The sequence below is a fragment of the Euphorbia lathyris genome, chromosome 4 (assembly GCF_963576675.1).
Source record: "Euphorbia lathyris chromosome 4, ddEupLath1.1, whole genome shotgun sequence".
In the NCBI taxonomy this organism is placed as follows: Eukaryota; Viridiplantae; Streptophyta; class Magnoliopsida; order Malpighiales; family Euphorbiaceae; genus Euphorbia; species Euphorbia lathyris.
Genome location: NC_088913.1, coordinates 41627181 through 41636869, shown reverse-complemented (window position 1 = coordinate 41636869; position 9689 = coordinate 41627181).

Here is a 9689-nt window from a genome sequence, read left to right as displayed (position 1 = left end):
TCTAACATCATAATCTCCTCGACAAAGCAGCTCGCTTTTCCACTACCCCAGTCAGTCACATCATTGAAGATCTCGAACCCCGGCAGAATCTTCCCTTTGGTGCTAGTCCATGGCTCAGGGGTCCCTGAATAAACCTTTCCATGTCCTTCATTCACGAAATACTTCCTTAGGCCCACTTTTCCTTCACCACTTGCGTTGGACGGACCTCCCTGTTCATATCCTAAACCCCTCCGGGTTTTCTGACTCTTGAAGTCCGGAAATTCTGGCAGCCCTTGATGGTGTGCTCCCAAACCCATACCAGGGATGAAGCCTCCCTTCATCATTTTCACCACATCGGTGGTCATGCTAGACTCGTAGATCCCAGAAACTTGGAATCCGGAGAATAGTTGAGGCTCAATTCCCAATGCTGCCACCGAGCTCAATTTCTCAGCTCTAATTGTCACTATCTCCTCCCCGAAGGGGAACTTGATCATCTGATGGAGCGTGGAGGGCACACCTCCCAACTTGTGGAACCATGGGCGTCCCAATAATACAGCAAAGGTTACCGGGATATCCAGCACCGTGAACTCAGTTTCTTCTTCATGCGGCCCCACTTTCAACTTGGCCTTAAAGACTCCTTCAATATGCCTACGGCTATCATCATAAGCCCTAATCACAGTTTCCGAGGCTGTCAAGTCTCCTCTTTCCACTCCCAACTTAGACAAGAGTTTCAACGGGCAGACATTAATAGCCGATCCATCATCGACCATCACACAGCTAGTCTTCTTCCCGTTGATTTCCGCTCGGATGTACAAAGGCTTATTATGAGCCTTCCCTTCTTCTGGGAGATCCTCGTCGGTAAACGTGATTTCAGTTTTCTTTCGAGCCATGATTGCCCCTACTAGTGCTGCCGGTTCGGTATCAGTACTAATAACCAAATTCTGCAGCTCTTTCATCAGGTTCTCACGATGGTACATGGAATGGCATAAAACTTCCCATACCGTGGACTTAGCTTGTGTCTTCTTCAATTGCTCAAGAACTTGGTCATCGGGCTTAGGAGCCGACCCTTCCCCTATCTCAGTCTCAACCATAGGTGCCTTTCCCTCGGCCACTCGTCCTGACCTTGTCATGACGGCGATTTCTGGCTCATCATTCGATTCATCCCAAATATTGATAGGAATCCTCTGATTAGCATCTTCCTCGTCCGAGGAACTTTCCCAAATGTCTACAATCATTAGATCCATAACGTGAGGAACGTTCGGATTCAAATAAAAAGGATCCGCCGATCTATACAATGCCCAGCCTATCAGATCATCATAATCCCGGAGGGACACTCTACTCATTCTCCTTGCTGCCAGTGGAATAGCTCCTCTCTGTATGCATATAAGCTGCAGCTTATCACTCATTGTTTCGTGATAATGCTCATACCGGTGCCTCCACCTCCTAGCATAATCGACGAATGGTTCCTCGGGGAATTGCTTGATCCTATCCAGATCTTCCAGGGATCCCGTCCATGGAACATACATCTCATATCTCTCCACAAAAGCACTCCTAAGCGGTATCCAATGACCCATTTCCTCCTCTGATAGGCCTTGGTGCCACAACAAGGCTTCTCCCATTAAAGTTTCCGAGAAATGTTCATGTAATTCACATTGCGGGAATCCGGCGTCGTACATATGGTTGCAGAATAACCTCGCATGCTCAACAGGATCCTGGTATCCACCATACCTAGGCATTGCCAACACTGCCTCGGGCGTTTCATAAGAGGGGGAGTCCGGGGTTTGATCCGCCAACATCCATACCGTATACTCTTTGATAAACCTCTTCGTCATTGTCGCCCAATCGGTCTTAACATACATCGGAATTGACATATACCACATCAACGGCTCACCCATCAATGAATTACAGAACAAGCTGGTGATCTCTTCTTCCTTAAAACCCAAGGGCGCCATGGCCGACAAGTAGAAATGAAGGTGTTTCATCGGATCTTTGTTACCATTATACTTACTGACCCTCGGTAGCGGACGTTTGATAGGTCCGATCTGCATCACAAAGCGCTCTGCCGTCATGTCCTCAGCTCTTTGATACTTTTCTAGAAATAGATCTGACAATTGATCCCAATCATACTTGCAAGAGTCGGGTAATGAGTGAAACCACCCTAAAGGCTCGCCTATCAGCGAATGGTGGAACCACTGAGCAATCTCATCCACCCCGAAGGATTCAACAAACATATCGCGCATATATTCACGCAAGTGCACCTCGGGATTTCCCCCTCCACTAAACAGACCCAAATTAGGCACAATAGTTCAAGACGACCCTTCTCCGGTCTCTTCGGCACTATCTTCATCATACGGTGCTCCACCATCCAATCCCTCTCCCATCGATTCATCCTCTTGTTCCTCGCCAAGGAAGGACACATATAGACCATTTCCTACATTGTTCCTTTCGTTGGAATCCAGCAACTCCTCTACGTTCTCCTCGAAGGATTCCATCACTACGCATTCTGTCAAACCAACTCCGATCATGCTCACCCTATGATTAGGCAATGGATTACGCCTAGTGGAAGGGTTCGCCGATGAAGGATCAGCTATCTTTTTCTCCTCGATTAAATCTTGGATTTTGTGTTTCAGCCTCTCACAATTCTCAATTGTATGCCCATAACTGCTGTGGAACTCACAATACCCTCTAGCCTGTATCTGCGGAGTAGGTGGAGCTTTATTATAAGGGGTAAGGGCTTTCAACAATCCCTTTTTCTGCAAACGTTCAAAAACTTTTGCGTAAGTCTGATCAAACTTGGCGAACCGCCTCTTTTCGATAGCATTAAGATCAAGCACTTTTACTGCAGCAGAGTCTGTACCCGCACTTGGCCCTCCGACACTATATCCAGACTTCGTCCACTTGGTATATGCTTTCTTCGGCTCTCCATTCCCCTCAACGGTCAAGGCACAGCTATACATCTGATTGAAGTCGGTAAAAGGCATATACCGCAACTCATTCTTAATATACGACAATGTGTTACCGACTACCATTCGGATCTGATCCTGCTCAAGCGGCTTTTGTTTCATAACCGCGGCCTTGGCCCTCCATCTCCTTACAAAATCGGAAAATGACTCCCCAGTCTGCTGCTTAGTGCTCTCTAGCTCTTTCAAAGTGACCTCAAGCATGGTATTGAAGCTATACTGAGCGATGAATGACTTCGCTAATTCCTTCCAATCCCTCTTCGTTACCATCGGCAATGCATGAAACCATGTGAGGGCAGCCCCCTCTAGGTAAGTGTTAAACAGTCCCAGGATTTGATCCTCAGTCAGGATCGTGTGCTTCATTACAGCGACATACTGATTCATGTGGGCAGTGGGATCTCCAGTTCCATCGAACTTTTTCATGTCAGGGAGCCGGAATTTCAAAGGCAAAGCCGTTGCCGATAAATAATTCTTCAAGTTATAAAAGTCCTGACTCCCGGAACTTCCCCCACGTAGCTCCTGCACCTCCTGCGTGATGTGTTGTTTCCACTCCTCTTCCTTAGCTTTCTCTTTCTCAAGCTGTTTTCGAATATAATCCTGATAATCATCCTCGTTCCCAAAGCGAGGGCCATCGTTCACCTCATTCTCAGCGTGTTTACTGCCACTTTTGTCATCTCTCATGGCCAGCTTAGCTAACTGGGCCGCTATCACTGCTAATTGCTCATTAATGTTGTTCACAGAGTTTTCCAATCCGGCCACTTTTTCGTCGGTCGCAGACATACTGGCTGAAAACTGAGTATACTCGGACGAAGATGATTCCGAAGCCACAACTGTCGATTCAGAACTGTCAATCTGTAACTGGTCAAACTGCCTAACTAGCCGACTGCTCTCTCGGTACCACAATCGCTTAATGATGACGTCTGCGCGAACGGTGTCCATTAGTATGTATGCATGATTTTATATATTCATGATTCGTGGTGTGTGCGTTTATTTATTTACGGATATATAAGATAAGAAGAACAAACGTTAGTCTAATTACACGTATCACAACATCTCTCTTCCACCCTTATTCCTCCACACACTCGATGGTCCACGTCTCTTTCCTAGGATTTTGGTTTGGGGCTCACATTGCGGTCCAGGGGACGCATGATGCCGTCGATTATTGCGGAAAAATAAATCATTCACCATACAACACAGTTCGTTTTTGACGCATCAACGTTCAGTGACTAAGAAATCGACCAAGTTGGATTGTCCTTTCGGAATAACTCGTCTTTCGTTCTTTCGTGAGATGCATTAGTTCGGGTTTTGACTCCCTTTGATCGCATCTCAGTTTTTAGACGTGGTACGAGTTATTCTTCTAGTCCAATCGTTCATTATTGTCAATGACTCGTTCCCTTTTGTTCGCGCGGGTTCGTGTCTCGATTTTTGGATTACAACGGGATCTTTTGGATCTATCGAGAGACGTAACCACGTGTTTATTTAGTGATGGAATCACTTTTGGATTTTATTTTAGGGAACAGACTCATCGCGTAACGCGTTTGTTCTTAGCGTCGAGGATCCGTTTGCTCATTTTAGCTACGTGAAAAGACGGCGAGTCTTATTTTGAGCGCACGGTAACCTTTTGGCTAGTAACAGTTCGTTGTTCTTCCCAATCCACGGGATATATCATCTTAGTGTGGTTATAGAAAATCAACGTTTCGTTGAATCGCATGCTTATTCAAAGCGAGGATATCACCGTTCTCTTTCCTTTAGGCACGAATTAAGCAAACACGTACATCGGGCCATATTTCTTGCAGTTTTGGTAACGGTCGAAATGATCGAGTCGTTAGTCAAAACCCACAGTCTCGTCCATATGACGCAATTATATGGTTTGGCTTAATTCGGCTTCGTGATTTTAAACGGAGTATACACTCGTTCGAGGCACGTATTCAACGGCATTGGTTTATTTTCTTTAACTACTCTCGGTATTGACATATCGTAGATTCGGAATGATTTTGGTTGTTTAGTTCATTTTTTGCTTTTCTTTTCTTAGTCACTTCTGCAGACACGTCCATTTCTCTTAAGAACGACACGGGGCATAACGTAAAAGCTCGTCTTTTATTCGGAAGGGACGGGCTACGTGCGCGAAACTTTTCACGTTATGACAGGGTCGTTCGAAATAGAAATGTTCTTCGTTTTCGTTTCGTTATGATCTCGTTTTATCCCAATTTATTTAAAGAATGTGAATAACGGCTACTGTTAATATAGTCTTTTGTATCGAAATGTAACTATCCTTAACACCAAACCGACGCATACTAATACGTGATTACGTCGTAACGCATTTCCTGAACATGTGCCTTCGTCGGGACACAGAAAGGGACAGGGCGGGCTGCACATGTTCATTCATACAAGATGACTAAGTCGTCTTTAGTTTAAATCGTTTCGATGTTTTAGGGTAATTAGTATGTCGACTCAAGAGTATATATTAAAGCATCATTTCATTTTCTTTACATACTTTAGGATTTAGACACGTATCATGGCGATTTGAAAACACGAACTGATTCATTTATCACACCAAAAATAGTAACGGGTAATCCTATGGCAACTTCTAAGGCTACTATATGCTGACATGGCTGATCGCGGGACCTCACAGGACCGCACAAATTCGCCCCTAACGAATGGATGGGGACCCTTTGGCGCCTTACTGTAAGGGGGAACTTACACTAGCCTCTTTCGAGCGACGAATGGACTCTCGCTAGAGGTTTCGTGGAAATTACCCAAAAGGTTTGCAATAATGCACATGAATGCATACGAAAAGAAATAATACGATCCTTCCCCGTTAAGGGCTTAATACACGCCTTCCGGAATCAAATTTCTCGCTTCCCCAGCAGAGTCGCCACTTGTTAGACGAGGTGCCGCGGCCTAATCTCCCGGGCGGACTGGGGGGTGGACACCTCATGGCGATGTAAGCGGTGATTGGCGCCGAAAGCAACCAATCGTGGAATCAAGCTGCTCGGCAGGACCGGAGCTCGGAGATATGGAAGAGTCGCCACCCACGAATGGGAAAATGAACACCGATCCCTTGCGGGAGACCGATGTGGGTTCGGGAAACTTAGGTACGAGCCGAGAAGGCTAGCTCCTTTCCGGAGAAAGGCTACTAGGCACCCCGACATCGCCCGGTTATGAACCACCGGCCTCCTACTCAGCATGTTAGGCGATAACGGACTAATCGTATATTTCTTTAAGTTTAAAATTCATTTGAAACCTTTTCTTTCTCGTTTTGAAAACCGTTTTGAGCATACATTATTGAAAAGCCATTTTAGTAAAGAATCACCCATTTACATCAGTTCAATATACATAGGAAAGAGAAGGGGGAGAAGGAAGAATTGATTTATTTGTAACGTGATTTATGCTTCGTGTCACATACTAATTCTATACTAATTCACTTCCCCAAAACGAGTTTATTTACATGGTTCGTACCTTAATCGCCGTTGGAACGATTTAGGTACGTTTCAAAACCCCGTTTAATGATGTTCACTCGAATCGCCGTTGGAACGACTCGGGCGTTGAAAATGTTGGGATAAAAGCCTTTGATAAGAAAACGTGGTTAAACATACAAGTCAATTTTATCTTGTACAAATCCTTTAAGAAAACGATTCAAAACTTCATTATTTACAATGAAAACGATTTTAATTACAAGGTTCGCTTAATCCGTCATTGGAACGGACTAAGGTTTTAAAACGTGGCGTTTTAAGAAACGATTTGAAATGTCAAGGAAGCCCTATTTATTTACATTAGGAATCTCTAAAAATCCTTTAGTTTAAATAATTAATTTGAAAACTCTTTTTGTGATTTATTTTCCCCTTTTGACTCAATGGACTCTTTACTTGTCCTAATTACAACAATGAACGTATTAAATCAAAATTCACTCCCAAATAAAGCCCATTTGAAATATGGACCCATAAATGTCCAAAGAATAAAGAAAATAATATAGATATATATATACATTTTAGCCAAAAAAAAGAAACATGGAATAAGGATAAGTGAAAAGATACTATATAATACATATATGAGAAATGATAATGAAAATATAATACCTTTTGATTTTGAACATATGAAAATAATAGATGAAAACTTCTAAATAAGAAAATAACATTTATCCCCAAAATAGTTTCACCTAATAATAGCTAATGTAACCCAAATAGCCCAAAAACTATATATATATATATATACATAATGTAATTTAAATATCAAAATAACACCAATTTATCCACAAAATATCTACTAATTAATTACTTCCAAAACACCCAAGTAAATAACATTCTAAAATAAAATCCATTATCATTTAAAGGAAGGAAAAAGAAAATATATATATACACATACTTATATTAGATTAAATCCAAAAAATGATATATAAATATTCTAAATAACTATATGTACCAACTACCCAAAAATAGTTTGAAAGTATTTATTACATAAATATACATATATGTACAAAGGATCAAAAGCTTAAAAGTTGAGAAAGATGGACCAAAACAGCATTTTTTTACATTCCAGCAGATTTACCGACGGAAAATCCGTCGGTAATCAACAATTAGTGACAGAAAACGCAAATTACAGCAGCACTCCAATTATTTCCAGATTTATTCAAAAGCTTTAAATTAAGTCTAATTCAATCGTTTTGGATTTTCGAACTACCACAAATGGATCATAGTCAATAACGGAAGTTCCTAAAACGACGTTTTTATTTTAAAATGTTATTTGGAAATTTCTTTTTTAAGAAACTTATAATTACAACGTCTTTTAATACCCGAACTATCTTTTTATCGGATCACGGTTCGTATTGGGATATCAAAACGAGGTTTTTATTTTAAAACAAAACCAAATTTTATTCAACACGAGACGAAAATTAAATAAATACGCAAAATTAAATAAAACGTGGTAAATAAATAAATAGCTAAATAAATAAAATTATAACATAAAAATAAATAAAGGAAAAGAAATAAATTAAATAAAATAAAACGAGTCTAGTCCTCGGATAATACCTTAAGTTCGGTATTGACGATTGAAGTCGGTTGATTCCACGAATCGTGCTTTCCCGGTATTTTTTTGTGTTTTTAGTAAAATCTTAACTTTTAGGAAATTCGGAATTTTTAGGAAAAAAAATGTTTTTTCCCAAAAAAAGTCACTTCTCTCTCTAAAATGTTAGAGTGAGAAATTCCTCTCCCAAAAATCCTCTCCCAAAATGCATGGGGATCCGTGCCTTTTATAGGCATTGGATCCCCGGCAGGAAAGGGCGACGCCCGAGCAAGATCGGGCGTCGCCCAAAAGGGTTGGGTGGCCACCCAACCTCTGTTGGGATATCGCCCAACATTGTTGGGCGATCGCCCAACAATAGTTGGGCGGCCGCCCAACATTGTTGGGCGGCCGCCCAACAGAGTTGGGCGAGAGCGCCCGGCAGCCGTTGGGCGCTCGCCCAACGGCTGCCGGGCGTGCTCGCCCGACGCCTGTCGGGGCGCGTCTCGCACCGTCGGGCGCACACGCCCCGTGGCCGTCGAGCGCGCGTTCCGCGCCGCTGGGCTCGTGCGTCCAACGGACGTCGAGCGCGCGCCACTCGCAGTCGGACGCGTGTGTCCAACGGACGTCGAGCGCGCGCCCCGTACTGTCGGGCAAGCGTCCGACTGTCGTTGGACGCGCGTCGGTTGCCGCTAGGCGCTCGCACCGTGCCGCTGAGCACTCGCGAGCCGTCCAATCGACGACCGTGACCCACTGTACCTTCTCCTTCCTTATTATATATTTTTGTTTTTAAAACTTCCGGAATCAACCGCTTCAACCGTCTTGTTTACAGGTTTTCGTCACAGGTCCTCCGACTCGGTGTCTACAGCAGGCGTGTGATATAATCCTATTTGTGAATATTATTGGAACTCTTGAAGAGATTCCAAAAGTAGTGGATTATTTGAAAAAGGAATTTAAGATGAAAGATCTTGGAAAGACAAAATTTTATCTTGACTTACAAATTGATCATAGTTAATTATGTATATAGTTCTTTGTTTGCTTGTTTACATGTTCATTGCAATTGAATTTTATGCTTGTAATGAACGTAAGTGGTTAGTTATATGCATGATTTTATTGTTTATATGCTCACTCTTATCTGATTGCTAAACTTGTAATTGTCATGTTTGGTTGGTTGATGTGTCAAGCTTGTGGTAATAAATGACTAAGTGCTATTAGTATTTATTGTTATTAATGATAATTGAGATTGAAATGTGATTGATGGTTGGTATGTAATTATTTGGTTATTAATTCTATTTAAGTGAATTAATTATTTATAATGGTTGTTCGATCACTTGGTGAAAATAAAGATCTTTTTCGACCTCGAACAGATAATGAAGAGATTCTTGGTCCTGAAGTACCATATCTCAATGCAATAGGTGCACTAATGTATCTTACTAACAATACAAGGCCAGATATTGCTTTTTCTGTCAATTTGTTATCCAGATATAGCTTTGCATCTACACGAAGGCATTGGAATGGAATTAAGCATATATTATGTTATCTTCAAGGAACTATTGATTCAGGATATTTATTCACATATGGAAGTACAACTATATCTTGGCGCTCTACGAAGCAAACTATTACAGTTACTTCCTCAAATCATGCTGAGTTAATTGATATTCATGAAGCAAGCCGAGAATGTGTTTGGCTAAAGATCGTTAACCAAAGCATATACGAGAATCATGTGGTAGATCATCAGATGAAGGATTACCGACT